This window comes from Geotrypetes seraphini, chromosome 4, assembly GCF_902459505.1.
Source record: "Geotrypetes seraphini chromosome 4, aGeoSer1.1, whole genome shotgun sequence".
Taxonomy (NCBI): Eukaryota; Metazoa; Chordata; class Amphibia; order Gymnophiona; family Dermophiidae; genus Geotrypetes; species Geotrypetes seraphini.
The window spans coordinates 58,843,614-58,858,837 of NC_047087.1; the positions used below are offsets into that span (position 1 = coordinate 58,843,614).

General features: G+C 42.3%; 1 protein-coding gene across 3 annotated transcripts in view; it reads right to left on the bottom strand.

The window, feature by feature from the left end:
* AKTIP (AKT interacting protein) overlaps positions 1–10,440 on the bottom strand; it is a 72,846-nt gene extending 62,406 nt beyond the window's left edge. The window contains exons 1-2 of one of the 3 annotated variants that reach the window (XM_033942096.1): positions 10,335–10,440; positions 8,379–8,511 (exon numbers count right to left, since the gene is read on the bottom strand). The gene's annotated coding sequence lies outside the window, so the exon portion shown is untranslated. Of the gene's footprint in view, positions 1–8,378; positions 8,512–9,893; positions 9,917–10,209; positions 10,308–10,334 lie in introns of those variants that run through there. The other 2 variants (XM_033942097.1, XM_033942098.1) reach the window with 2 other exon arrangements.
* Positions 10,441–15,224: the final 4,784 nt, after the last annotated feature.

Consider the following 15,224-nt stretch of genomic DNA (forward strand, 5'->3'; position numbering starts at 1 on the left):
ATGGAGTCGTTTTTTGAGGTTAAGTTTCGCCAGATGTAGAACAGAGTACTATTTTGATTTTTTGATCTGGTGATTTTATCTCCATAGAAATTCTTTCTTGCTTTTTTTAGTATTGTATTATAGCACTTGATGTTGTCTTGCCAGGATTGTTTGTCTGAGGGGGATTTCGATTTTTTTCCATTTCCGTTCCAGGGCTCGACAATTCTGTTTTAGTTCCCTGTGATATGGAAGGTACCAGGGGGCTTTGTGGGAGTGGGAGATAGATTTTGTAGATAAAGGGGCCAGAGCGTGGTAGGTAGTCCCGGAAAGGGTAACCCAATTATGCCAGTTGGACTCTGGGTCTGTGTGTTTAGGAGAAGGGGGAAATTGGTTAAGAAATTGGGTCCAGAACAATTCGCTCGTGATTTTTTTGCGGTAGGTGATAGATTTTGTGGGCCGGGGTGGAGTACCTAGATGAGACATGAAGATGGGGAGGCAGAAAGAGCCTAGAAGGTGGTCAGACCACGGGACAAGGTCCCAGCGGGCCTCTTCGGCAGAAGTTTTGTGCTCAGTCAGGTCGAGGAAGCTGATGATGTCTAGTTTATGTCCTTTATCATGGGTAGGTGTGGGTGGAGGAGTGGTGAAGCCAAGGGAGGTGAGGAAGTCTTTGAATTCAGTTGTGTCCATGCTGGTGTTATCATTAAGGTGGAGGTTAATATCTCCTATGATCAGTAGTCTCTGGAATTTTAGGAAGACTCTTGTTATAGTCTCTAGGACAAGTTCAGAGGATTTATTCCAGGGGATAGGAGGGTGGTAGAGAAGCAAGATGCCTAGTGGGTGGGGCTGGAGTTCGTCTTTAACTGAAGCTAGTAAGAATTCTAGAGAGGTATGGCTGCCCTTTTCAAGGAGCTGAACATTGAAGAATGATTTGTAAAGCAGAGCCAGGCCTCCTCCTTTCCGGTTGATTCTGGGTGAGAAGAGGCCATGGTAGCCAGGGGGGCAGAGTTTGTTTTGTGTGAAAGTATCGTCTTTTCCGATCCATGATTTTGTGATGCACACGAAACCCGGATCGGAGTCATCGAGTAGGTCTTTTATTATTTGGGTCTTGTTGCGGACTGATCTGGCGTTACAGTAGAGTGTGGGGACCGGGGTGAGAGAGACAGAGGTGAGGTTGGTTAGGTTGGCTGGAGGGACAGGCTTTAAGGAGGAGTGGTTTCTTCCTCTGTGTTTTTTGTTGTGATGAGTTCTAGTGTGTACTAGTGTGGGGATTCTGAGGCCTGGGCAGGTGTTTGAGACTGTGGAGTCGGGGAGGTTGGGGGGGAGAGATATTTGGCAGTGGAAAGTATTGCTGAAAGAGCAGAGAAGTAGAAGGAGGAGCCAGGAGGGTGGCTTCATAGTGGAAGCGAGGAGAGATAGTGAGAGAGGGTTTGGGCAGAGCTTGTCAGGCAGGAGGTGGGAGAGATTAGTGCTGCTAGTAAGATGCAGGCTGAGGAGGGGCTAGGCTGTATAAGAGGTAGTAGTGATGGGCAGAGCAGGCTAAGTAAGTGGTGGTAGAGCTAGACATACGATGAACATGCGATAACAGTAGAGGAGTAGTACAGGCTATATATGCAGTGTCAGGCTAAGATATGCAGTAGCTGGTTTTACATGCGGTTATACTTATAACAAGTGGTGACAGGTTGTGGTAAAAAGTAACATGCGGTGGTAGGTTAAAAATAAGTAGTAGCAGATTGTAAATGCAGCTATACAGGTAACAAATAGTAGCAGGTTGTAAATGCAGCTATACAGGTAACAAGTAGTAGCAGGTTGTACATGAAGTAATCAGTGATTGTTTTAGCAGGCAATAGGTGCAGAAATATATCAGATGCAGATTGTAACAGAAAAAAAAAGGTCTGTGCAGGGATTTTGGGGAAAAAAAAAAAGCTCCGTGAGAGAGCTGGATGTCAGGACTCTGAGTTTCAAGTTTCAAGTTTCAAGTTTATTTAATTCTTGATATATCGCCTATATAAACATTCTAGGCGATGTACATAATATAATAAAACATAGAAACATTAATATACTTTAAAAACAACAAATTTCAATAATGACTAACAAGAAAGCGGGGAAAAAGGGGACAAAGTTACAATAAGGGCATAGGAAAAAAGGGAAAAAACAAAAGGTTGGGTAAATTGTTACAAGGCACTCTTTATGAATATTAATTTAGATCAAGTAGATACGTTAAAATATTAGAGATCGTAGGCGTCCCTAAACAAATAAGATTTTAAAAGTTTTTTAAAAGCTGAGGTATCATGTTCCATTCTAATATACTGAGGGAGGGAGTTCCATGATTGTGGGCCTGCTACAGTAAAGATGTCGGCTCTTCTCGTACCGATGATTTTTAAAGAGGGGATAGTTAGTAAATTTAATTCTGATGAGCGTAAAGAGCGTTGTGGTTTGTAGGGGATTAGAGATTTTGAAATGAATTGTGGCTCGCTAGATGATAGAGTCTTAAAGATTAGAAATATAATTTTGTACAATATCCTGTGGTTAATTGGTAACCAATGTGCGTCAATCATCAGTGGGGATACATGATCAAATTTTTTTGCGTTGTAGATAAGTTTAATAGCCGTGTTCTGAATTATTTGGAGTCGCCTTCGTTCCTTCTGAGTGATATTTAAGAATAGTGCGTTGCAATAGTCGATTTTTGCAATGATAAATGAATGTATTAAGATATTTATGGAAGAAGGATTTAGAAATTTGGAAATGGCTCTTATCTGACGTAATTTGAAGAAACAGTTTTTGACGACAGAGGAAATGTGATCGTGGTAAGATAAACTGTCATCAAGTATAACCCCAAGAATTTTAATTGATGCTTCAGAACTGATAGGGAAATTATTAAGAAGAAATGGTTTTGCAAGACATATATCTTTTTTCCAGTTGAATAAAATGGATTTGGTCTTATTAATATTTAATGATAATTTGTTTGAATTCAACCAGTTATGTATTTGTTCTAATTTATGGTTTATGGAAGCAATGTCTGTGATATTTTCGGGATCTAAAGGATGGATTAATTGAATATCGTCAGCATATGCGTATGGAATAAAACCTATGGACTGACAAGTTTCTAATAATGGCGATAAAAAGATGTTAAATAAAAGGGGAGATAAAATGGATCCTTGTGGGATTCCAAATGTTGAGGTAAAAATAGTAGAGTCTTCGTTATTAAATTTCACGGATGAAGTACGATTGTTAAAATAAGACTTAAACCAGTCTAGAACTGTGCCGCTTAAACCTTTTTCTTCTAGTCTATTTAAAAGTAGGTCGTGATCGATGGTGTCGAAGGCAGCTGAGATGTCTAAGGAAAAAAGGATTACGGATTTGTGGTGGTCAAGATGGTATTGAATGTTGGAGGTTAGACCTATTAGGGAGTGTTCTGTACTATAATATTTCCTAAATCCGGTTTGATGTGGATGTAGTGCGTTTGTTTTTTCAAAAAAATCGGAAAGCTGGTTAAATATTAGTTTTTCGGTGAGTTTGGCCAAGAATGGAATATTCGCTATCGGGCGGTAGTTAGATAAATCGTTTATACTGGCTTTATAATTTTTAATGATTGGGGTGATTGATGAAAACTTCCATTGAGATGGTACTGTAGATGTAAGTAGGCTGTTTTGGATAATGGACAGAATGAAAGGTCCAAAATGTGAAAAGTATTTTTTCAGAAAAAAAGGAGGGATTATTTCCGATCGAGAGCTTTTAGTGTTGACTTGGGACTGCAGTCTCACCTGAAGGAAAGAAAACACAATTCCCTCAGAGCCTGGCGTGCTCCTTCTCAAGTGTCTTGGCACTAGAGGACAGCGTTAGAGTGGCCCCTCTTTGCTGCTGTGTTGAAACCAGCTGATAGAATCCTCAAGAAGAGCAGCAGTTAGGAGAGATGAAAGAAAACACAGTTCCCTCAGAGCCTGGTGTGCTTTTTCACAAGTGTCTTGGCACTAGAGGACAGCGTTAGAGTGGCCCCTCTTTGCTGCTGTGTTGAAACCAGCTGATAGAATTCTCAGGAACATCCTACTTAAACTTCAGGAAACTACTAAAAACTAATCTTTTCACCCAATTCATACATAAGAACCTAAGAACATAAGCAGTGCCTCCGCCGGGTCAGACCATAGGTCCATCCTGCCCAGCAGTCCGCTCTCGCGGCGGCCCAAACAGGTCACGACCTGTCTGACTCACCAGAAGGGGCCCCCTTGCCACCTTGGTTTCCCATTGAAGTCCTATCTTCCCATCGAAGTCCTAACCCTCCGGTCTTGCACATTCACGACCTGGTTGGGTTTCTATACTTATTACCTGGTTTGCTTTCTATACTTGTATTACATCCCAGCACCTTTCTCAGTATCCTACGATCCCTTTATCCCTCAGGAATCCGTCCAGTTCTCCTGTTCCCTGTGCTTCCGCTTTGCCCTCAGCCTTTACCCTCGTAGCTTTCGGCTTCCCCACATTCCCGCTTTTCCTCTGGGTTTTCTAGCCCTACCGGCCCCCTCCTGGGCTATCATCCCTTGAGCCTCTGTTTGATCCCCCTCGCCTTGTGGCACCCCTATATTGCCCTCAGCTTTCGCCCTCGTGCCACCCAGTCCCCCTGTGTCTCCATGCCCCTTAGTCTCCTCCCAGCAAGCTCCCTTTACCTGATATTTCCCACGCTGTCTGATCAAAAGATCCACCGGTCCCTAAGACCCTGGCCCCTTCTATCTCTCTATGTTCTTTACGCAGATTGTCTTGACCTTCTTCCCTGTACCATTTCATTACCATAATTGTACCCATCTTTCTTTCTGTTTGTACCATTTTTTTCTCTCTGTTGTACCATTTTCGCTGATTGTCCAGCCCTTCTTCGTTGTAAACCGCCTCGAACTACTATGGCTGTGGCGGTATATAAGAAATAAAATTATTATTATTATTACCCCTGAAATACTCCTAAAAAAACAAACCATTTTTTAGCACGCAGTTTCTTAAGTGCATTGAAACGTTGCATGGTATACCTGAGCCTATGTAGAGGTATTCCATTTTTATCTGCATTAGGAGTGACCCCGGGAACTATAGGCCGGTGAGCCTGACTTCAATTATAGGGAAGATGGTGGAAGCTATGATCAAGGACGGCATTTGCGAGCACATCGAGAGAAATGGCCTACTGAGAACAAGCCAGCACGGATTCTGTAAGGGAAGGTCGTGCCTAACGAACCTTCTGTACTTCTTTGAGGGAATAAGCAGTCGGGTGGACAATGGGGAACCCATAGACATCATTTACCTCGATTTTCAAAAGGCTTTCGACAAGGTGCCACATGAAAGGCTGCTTAGGAAGCTGTGGAACTACGGGGTGGGAGGGGATGTGCACAGATGGATCAAGCACTGGTTGTCAGGTAGATTGCAGAGGGTCGGAGTAAAGGGCCAATATTCTGACTGGCGGGGAGTCACGAGCGGTGTGCCACAGGGATCGGTGCTGGGGCCGTTACTCTTCAACATATTTATCAATGACCTGGAAAAGGAGGCAAAGTGCAAGGTTATAAAATTGCAGACGATACCAAACTGTGCGGCAGAGTTAGATCCAGGGAGGAGTGTGAGGACCTGCAAAAGGACCTGGACAAGCTGGAAGACTGGGCAAACAAATGACAAATGCGCTTTAACGTGGAAAAATGCAAGGTCATGCATATAGGGAAAAAGAACCAGTTGTTCAACTACAAATTGGGGGGGGGGCATTGTTGGGAGACAGCAGACTTGAAAGAGACTTGGGTGTGCTGGTGGATGCATCACTGAAGTCATCTGCTCAGTGCGCAGCAGCCTCGAAAAAAGCCAACAGGATGCTGGGCATCATAAAGAGGGGCATAACAACCAGGACGCGGGAAGTCATCATGCCATTGTATCGAGCGATGGTGCGTCCGCATCTGGAATACTTCGTTCAATATTGGTCGCCGTACCTCAGGAAGGACATGGCGGTACTTGAGAGAGTCCAAAGGAGAGCAACGAAACTGGTAAGAGGGCTGGAACACTGCCCATACGCCGAGAGGTTGGATAGGCTGGGGCTCTTCTCTCTAGAAAAAAGGAGGCTCAGGGGAGATATGATAGAGACCTTCAAGATCATGAGGGGCATAGAGAAGGTGGATAGGGACAGATTCTTCAGACTGAAGGGGACAACAGGTACGAGGGGGCATTCGGAGAAACTGAAGGGAGATAGGTTCAAAACAAATGCATGGAAGTTTTTTTTCACCCAAAGGGTCGTGGACACTTGGAATGCGCTACCGGAGGAAGTGATCAGGCAGAGTACGGTACAGGGATTCAAACAGGGATTGGACGGATTCCTGAGGGATAAAGGGATCGTGGGATACTGAGAGAGGTGCTGGGATGTAATACAAGTATAGAAAGCAAACCAGGTAATAAGTATAGAAACCCAACCAGGTCGTGAATGTGCAAGACCGGAGGGTTAGGACTTCGATGGGAAGATAGGACTTCAATGGGAAACCAAGGTGGCAAGGGGGCCCCTTCTGGTGAGTCAGACAGGTCATGACCTGTTTGGGCCGCCGCGAGAGCGGACTGCTGGGCAGGATGGACCTATGGTCTGACCCGGCGGAGGCACTGCTTATGTTCTTATGTTCTTATTGCAAAGAAAAAAAACAAAAATATACAACAAAGAAAAAAAAAGCTTCATAGTACAAACTTATTACAATGGATTGAAATAGGGTAAGACACTCTAAAGCAGGTTGTCTCAAAGTCCCTCCCTCAGGGCCACAATCCAGTCGGGTTTTCAGGATTTCCCCAATGAATATTGTGGGACAAGGATCCTGGCTAGGCCAAATGGCTTCGCTGAATCCTAGTCCTGAGTACACAAAAAAGGTCCAGGTTGTTCAAACAAAACACTTTAATGAAACATCCAAAAGTTTCAAACAACAAAAATATGTCAGAATTTGGCACGAGTGGAAAAACAAACTTTCAAGAATGTTGCGTCACTCCTTTTTTAAACCAATATATCCTACTCCTAGCACCAGCCGTGCTTACAGAGTCAGTCCAGAATAGTGATACTACAATCCTGAGTTTAGCCCTCGGCCACATTTCATAGCATCACAGAACAGTTCATGCTTCAGGTGTTAGCTTCTTGGTACAAGGCTCTCTTGATAATAGCTCAGTGTCCCTGTGGGGTTGAGCCAAATCCCCAACAGTTTGGGAGAAGAGGAGCCTGTTCACCACAGGTGTTGCCGCCCTCCCAATAGACAAGCTCTGGTGTAACTTCTGCAGCTCCCAGCACAAGTCAGAGCAGTGCACAAACTGCTCCCAAAACATAAACCAAAAAAACTCTCTCAAAAAAAAAAAAAAAAAAAAAACCCTGGGCTTAGCAACCTACTCACATTCCATTGGGCGCTCTTCCCCTTGGGGTAATACATAGTTTTCCAGACATTCCATATCACAATCCTCGGTCTGGACTTCAGGTTCCTCCATTTCCCAGTCCTCGGGGAAATCTTCCTGTGCTGTCCATGGGTTAGCTGCAAAGGCTGGCTTCTTTCCCAGCTTCACTTCAGCTTTTCACCTCGCTCAGGATGTTTCCTAGACCTGGTCACCGGGTTTTTACTGGGGCTTACAGGGACTTTCTCCTTGGATTCAGTAGGACTAGCCAGATTCCTGGCACAATATGCATGAGATCTATGTGCATGCACTGTTTTCAATGCATATTCATTGGGGAAATCCTGAAAACCTGACTGGATTGCGGCCTTCAAGGAGGGACTTTGAGATCCCTGCTCTAAAGCCTCATCCTATCCTAAATTACTCACATAAAGCGAGCAATAATTGTATGTTTGTAATCATTTAGGTAAATTTTATCTTGAAAGCGGCCCTAAGGATTTTCAAAAATCTAGGGTTTTTGGGTACGAGAAAGTGATTTAGCTAGGTCTGGAGTTCAGCAAAATTCTTTTGGGGGTTTATTCTAAATGTTCCTGCCTCCCCCTGCAGCCCACTGGTCAGATATTCCTAACAAAACTTAGAAGTTTAGCAGACCAATAGGCTGCTTGGAAAAGCAGGACTGAAGGTTGCTAAGGCACTGACTCTGTAGCTACTGCTCCCACCTCCCCCTGCAGCCCATTGTTCAGACATTTTTAAAGAAGCTTAGCCAGTCAATATAGGCTGCAAGGAAAAGTTAATAAGGCACTTCTTTATAGCTACTGCTCCCACCTCCTCCTGCAGCCCATTGGTCAGACATTCCTAAGGAAACTTAGCCACACAACAGGCTGCAGGGAAAACCAGGACTGAAGGTTGTTAAAGCACCGTCTCTGTAGCTACAGCTCCTGCCTTCCCATGCAGCTCACTCACCCTACTTCTCCAAGGGAAGCTCAGTCTTCCAGATACTTCGTAGTTTAACAGCTTTTGATTTTAAATTTAAATACAGTACTCACCTTTGCTAAATGAGAGCAAAGTGAATTACATATTCAGGTACAGCAGTGTCAGTTTTAATGGATCAAAATGAGTTGGTCATCCTCTTCCTCCAATACTACTTGGTCAAGAAACTGTGGACATTTCCAGAAAATGCTAAAAATCAAACAAACAAAAGGCAGGACCATATCACTTTCAATCATATCACTTTCCAGCTTACTATTCAGGAATGTAGTTATCAAAGTGAGCTACTCTTAAGATGTATTATAGTTGCTAACTAGATCTCGCTGCATAAAATGGGATCCGTGTTTAATAACAAGTCTTAATGGTAGTCCACGCCCCTTGGTGTATATCAATATAAAAATACTGAAATATGATTTTTAAAAGTCAACATTTGAATATATCATTACCCAAATCATGCCATGTAAGTCTCCCTCCAACTTAGGAATCAAGGAAACTCTTATATCTTGGCATCCCAAGTCCTCTAAATTTTCTTCACACTTCTACCTCTAACCCTCTGTTGTAGTTCCTTCCTATTCTCCTACTGTAAACCGCGTCGAGCTCTATGAGCGTGGAGATGATGCGGTATACAAACCTAAGGATTAGATTAGATTGCTGTCCCTAAGGCCTGGAAATTAAATTATTAATGAGGAAACTCAATGAGCTAATTTATTGTGAATTATTCCCCTTCTTTCAAGGATTAGTACTTTGGAAAGGTTGCTGCATCCTACCATTGTACAACTAAAGTGAATCCAAGCTGGAGGCGGCATAGAATATGATACAAACATAACCACAGCTCAGACATTCTCAAGGAACCTTAGCCAGCCAATTAGATGCAGGGAAAAGCATTGTAAGACTCCATGAAGTATGGCTTTTATCCAAAAATAGGCCAAGAGACCCACTATTTTGTAGAACACCACCAAATATATAATTCTTCTTAAAATGCATCAATATTAATGTTTAGTGACAGATTTTATACTTATCAGATGACACTGTTCCTGTTGCTTGTGAGTTTCAAGCTACTTACAAGAAGATTTCATTTTTAATAGAAAACAAAATCAATCAGAAGAAAAACAAGGCTGCACCTACAATCACGGAAGCTACAAAGAAAACACAAGTCAAAAAGTGAATACACCTTAAGTTTATACAATAATCGGTATGCATAGAAGAATTACTGGTACGTGAATTACTTCATACCAAGCCAATTAAAATTTCAATTACCCTTTATAGTTACTGAAAGGGTAAACAGGTTTTTCTAAGAATCCAGTAATAGAAGACGCCTCACACCTCTTATGCGGAAGACTTCGAGTTCTAGAAGTATCTTAACTATTATACCAACCACTACATATCACCACCATACTACTGCAAAGTTTCAAATCGGGCGACATAATTCATAAGAGCGGGTTAGAAACCAAGAAACGCTCAAATTAAACATTAAAATTCAATATTAGCTACCACCAAAATTTACAGTGCACTAATTCGGAACTATATTAAACTCCGGATTTTCACAAAGCTTTAATTAACATATAGCAGATTACCAGTAGCTTTTCTGCTGCACTGCTAGGCATTCAAGTACATGCCAGCAAAATGCAAAAAGCCAGGAACTTAAAAGACCAGGAAAAACCAGTTTGTAGATATGGGGGTGAAATGATATCATTCAAATTAATGAAAACAAATGGTGGCGAAAAACCTGCTGTAAATGCGCAGATGTACTTTTATAGTGTAATCCTAGCAACAGGTGTCGGAAGGAGGTGAGCCACTGCCACCCAAGCCCTGGCCCCAATCCAACTTTTCTGCTGCTTTTCACTGCGCTCCCCCACCCCCTCCAAAAAGGCTGATGTATCCACGAGGTACCAAACACGGCTGTCCGGGCTCTTGACACTAATCTTGCGAGACAGAGCTTGCCAACCGGCCTAAAAACATTAAACAAACAATAGGTTTCCTCAAAAGATTAAAGGTTCTTTTTTTTCTCTCCTTACCTTTCTACCTCGCTATCGTTGACATTCAGCCACGCCTCCTTCCTTCCTTGGCTTCTGCTTTCAGCTCCCGCGACTACCGGAGAAGGGGGGGGGAAAAAAAAAAAAGGCGTGCAAACCCAGTTCCGCGCCTGCGCGTCAATATATCTACGTCACAGCCTGTGAACCAACCGCTGCTTCCGGTTCCGCAGTCACTATTATTGCGCATGATCGTTGCCGGTAGCCTTAGGTTAAAAAATTCATAATAATAAAATAAGCGCGGGACTCGTTCTGTTAAAGCTGCGGGAGGATTTATGTTGTTAAAGTGAAGAAGACGCACTAGGACAAAGTTGGCATACTTGTTTTTTTGTTTAACTTGAGTTATTCTGTAGTTTTCCTCTCTGCATGTTCATGGATTGGCCATATGTCTACGTCTGGGTTTAGCTGCTGCTGAGCTCCTACTTACACTACTATAGTGTAAGGTAAACGATTGCTTGATTTCGCACTTGAGAAGGGAAGACAGAAAACAAGGGTGAATGGTGCTTTAAGGGCCATCTCAAAAGTCACCTATTTAAGGGAGCATTCAATTCTTAAGTTCAGCTTTTTTTCTATTAAACTTTAGCAATTTTCCCATTTTTATCAACGATCTTCTGCAACCCACCTTTCGGATTTCTCCCTTAACTGTTCCTCTCTCCTATCTTAAATTGTATTTCTACCCATATCCCTTTCGTGTCATGTTAGTCCGTTTGTTTGTATTAATGACTTTATTTTTAAAAAAAATTTGATTGTATGTTTGTCCACTTCCTTTATTTTAATTGTAACTCCCTTAGTAGTTTTAAAACTAGAAATTTTAAAAACTTGAAAACTTTTGAAGGGTTTAGATAACGTTGTGTGGTGACGCTGCGTTGGCTGTTCTGTTTAGCAGGGTCCAAAGCATCTAAATCTGGAGCATGGTAGTTGTGGTGGTAATCCTCTTGCTGTGCCTGAGAGGCACAGTGTGGACCTTGCAGACCTGAGGGGTACCTGTTACTTTGTTTCCGGGAGGGCTCTCATGTTTATAAAAATATTCTCTAACAACTCTTTGTAGCTCTCGCCCTATTTCCTTTCGAGAGGGAGTGTGGCGGCCTCTTCTTGACCCCTTTTGCAGATAGGATCACAGTGATGTAGCTACAAAAAATTTTATTTAATAGAAAATTTTTGTAGCTACATCATTTTAAGAAAAAGTAGCTTTTATCTCTTATTTATGATCATTTAATTTATTAATGTATATTTTAAATCAGATGGTAGATCTTGATACTGGTGCATAAGTAGCATATTGTCATTAGTGGAAAGGTTTCTATGTAACTTAACAATATTGTTTTGATTCTCTTATCATTATTATTATTATTATTATTATTATTATTGTTAGCCACTTTGGTCTACTGGGATGAAGCAGGTTATAAAATGGTCAAAGTAGAATAGGTATTGGAGTCCAGGACAGCTCTGTACTAGCCACTGGTACCATCCATCAATTGTATGGTATAAGAGGGCTGTTCAAAAAGTATCAGACCTTTATTCATAAAAAATACTTGTATTCAGATACAACAATCTTACACTAATCTCCTTTAAAGTAGTCCCATTGGGCTGCCACACACTTCTTTCAGTGATTCTGCCACTGTCAGAAGCAGCGCTGGAACGCCTCTTTTCAGATTGCTTGCTTGCACCTAACTGGTCTGTCGCATTCTGTATGATTTCTTCTCTTGACTGAAATCTGGTCCCTTTCAGTGGCATTTTCAGCTTGAGGGAAAAGCCAGAAGTCGCACGGAGCCATGCTGTGTGCTGAGGAAGTTGGGATCACTGTTCACAGTCTACAGCATGTCCTCTGCAATCTCCAAACGGAGTTGCTTCTGCTCAATCGTTAGTAGCTTTGGCACGAACTTCACTGAAATTCTCCTGAAGCCCAAATCCTCAGTCAAAATGGAATAAATGTATCCAATGCTGATGCTCACCTCGTCTGCAAGTTCTCTAATCATGATTCGACGATCCTGCATCACCAGGGTCCTCACTTGGTCAATGATGATCTCGTTTCTGGATGTTGAGGACCTACCAGAACGTGTTTCACTCTCCACTGATGTGCAGCAATCTCTGAAGCAGTTGTACCACTCCTTTATCTGTGTGGTGCCCAGTGCTTCATTCCCGAAGGCCTGTTGAATCTTGCAGATCGTTTTCACTTGGGAATCGCCAAGCTTTACACAAAATTTAATGCAGTAGCGTTGTTCAACTTTTTCTGTCATTTTGTTAAAAACAAAAATCCAACGGCACTCACTTACACGTCCTCACTCATCGGCGGTCTGCTGGCAACTGACATCTGTAGCCGGGAAAAAATTAAATTATGCACATTAGGGTTGCTTACATACATGCACCAAACCACACCTCCCTAGCTTTATTTGTTTATGCAAGAAAAATTAAAGTCTGATACTTTTTGAACAGCCCTCATATATGTTATCTTGTGCTGACTTTCCTAAAGCTAAGTTGTAAAAGATGGTGACGGGACTAAATTGCGCGAGACAACGGCGCGCCGACAACTGAGCGCAAGGTTGACGGCGCACCGAAGAAAAGCACTATTTTAAAAGGCTCCGACGGGGGGTGGGGGGGGAGAAACCCCCCCCCCACTTTACTTAACAGACATTGTGCTGCCGTTGTGGGTGGTTTGGGGGGTTGTAACCCCCCACATTATACTTAAAACTGAACTTTTTCCCTAAAAACAGGCAAAAAGTTTGGTTTCAAGTACAATGAGGGGGGTTACAACCCCCCAAACCCCCCACAATGCCAGCGCGATGTCTTAAGTAAAATAGGGGGGTTCCCCACCAACACCCCCCGTCGGAACCCTTTAAAATAGTGCTTTTCTTTGGCGTGCCGTCAACCTTGCGTTCAGTTGTCTGCGCTCAGTTGTTGGCGCGCCGTTGTCTCACGCAATTTTGTCTATGAATCGTAAAAGATGGCTTTTGAAATATCTATTACTGTTTTATGAAAATGAAAGACACTTGAAATAGCACATAGAAAGCATCCACAAGCCTGAGGGCTAGATATGATTAATTTGTGTTCCTGCCCCCGCAAGCCTACCTTTTGTACTTGAGGCAATGCAGGATTAAGTGGCTTATAAAACATAAAAAACAAACATAAGAACGCCTTCACCGGATCAGACCCTAGGTCCATCTAATCCGGTGACCCGCACTCGCGGAGGCCAAGTCAGGTGCTCCCAGATGGAGAACCTGATTACCCATATCCCTCAATGTGTTTTTCAAGGAGGTGTGCATCCAACTTGCGCTTGAAACCCAGAATGGTAGTCTCCGTCACAACCTCCAAGGCCACATGGGCATCAGAGGGTTTTGAACATTTACTTCATTAGTTCTCAGTCCATTGCTCTAACCACTACGCTGGTGGTGGAACACACATGTTATCCAAGAGAAAATGTAGTCTGTACAAAGTTAATGGTGAAATTTGGTGATTGGAGAAATGTAGATTCAGCATTTGTATAATATAAAAACTTCACTCTTACCCACCTCATTTTCTGCTATCTCCTGTATCTGCATGCCCCTATCATACCAGTTATTTAGAAATGTAGTATAGCCAACACAAATTGTTTGGAAAGGCCCAAATTAACTTAAGTAGACACTAGGCACACAGTTACAGCAGTGACCACAGAAGCAGCAGACCTCTTACTGCTCCAGTTCTCAGTCTGTAACAGTTCCAGTGATGCAAATCTTACTGTTCAGCTCTCGGTCAGGAGGAACTGGGGCAGCTCCAAAATTCAGGGTAAAAGTATTTTTGTTAATAGAAACATGATGACAGATAAAGGCCAAATGAACCATCTAGTCTGCCCATCCGCAGTAACCATTATCTCTCTCTCAGAGATCCTACATGCCTATCCCACGCCTTCTTGAATTCAGACACAGTTTCTGTCTCCACCACTTCTTCCGGGAGACTGTTCCACGCATCTACCATGCTTTATGTAAAAAAAAGTATTTCCTTTCATTAATGCATGAGATAAGTCCTCAACTGTTGTATATATTTTTATGCTTTTTTATGTTAAACTTTATAGGCCACCTTTTACAATGACATTTCTTTCTTTGTATTTTAATGTTTGTAACCACTTTGATTTGTCATCTGTTAATAAGACAGGAGACCGTAAGAAGAGACCCAAGATTGGAGGCAAGGAGAAGGTTTTATTGTGTTCTAGAGAAGGGAGCCTACAGAAACAGACTGCAACTCAAACTATTTGCCTATGCTATTTCACGTTCTGCCAAAGGCCTGAGTAAACAGATACTGTAGGTCTTGAGTCCTGATCTATTTGCTGGGTTTTTGGTTTTTTTGGTGATGTACATTTTTTTTTCATTTCGGAGGCATACAATAATATTGGGTGACATATATAACTTTGTAGTTCCTATGTAATAATCTTATATTTCAGGTAAACTTGGCAAGATATCTGATGGGAAAAGTGAGATAGCCACATTCAGGTGTTGGGATTGATTCAGTTTCCAGCACACCTAGAAAATGCCTGGTGAAGGTATTTTTACAGCAGTTTGGACAGAAGGTGCTGTGGGATAAATGTCTAGGAGGTAAGTCTTGTCTGAAAATGTAATAGAAGTGCACTAATATAAACACAATCAATATAAGCAAGGATTCTGACAGAATTCAGTGCTTGAGATGTGATGTGATTTTGCAGGGCATCTGTGTGGCATTTGGGATGTCTAGGAATTTTAAAGATACAACTGAATATAGAGCCATTTTTAAAACATGCTTTAAGGAAGCTGTGTAGCACATATATTTTTGCTGGCACATACAGAGGGAGCATCATATAAATAGAGACATTGATGGCAGATAAAGATCATAAGGCTTATCCGGTCTGTCTATATCAGTGGTCTCAAACTCAAA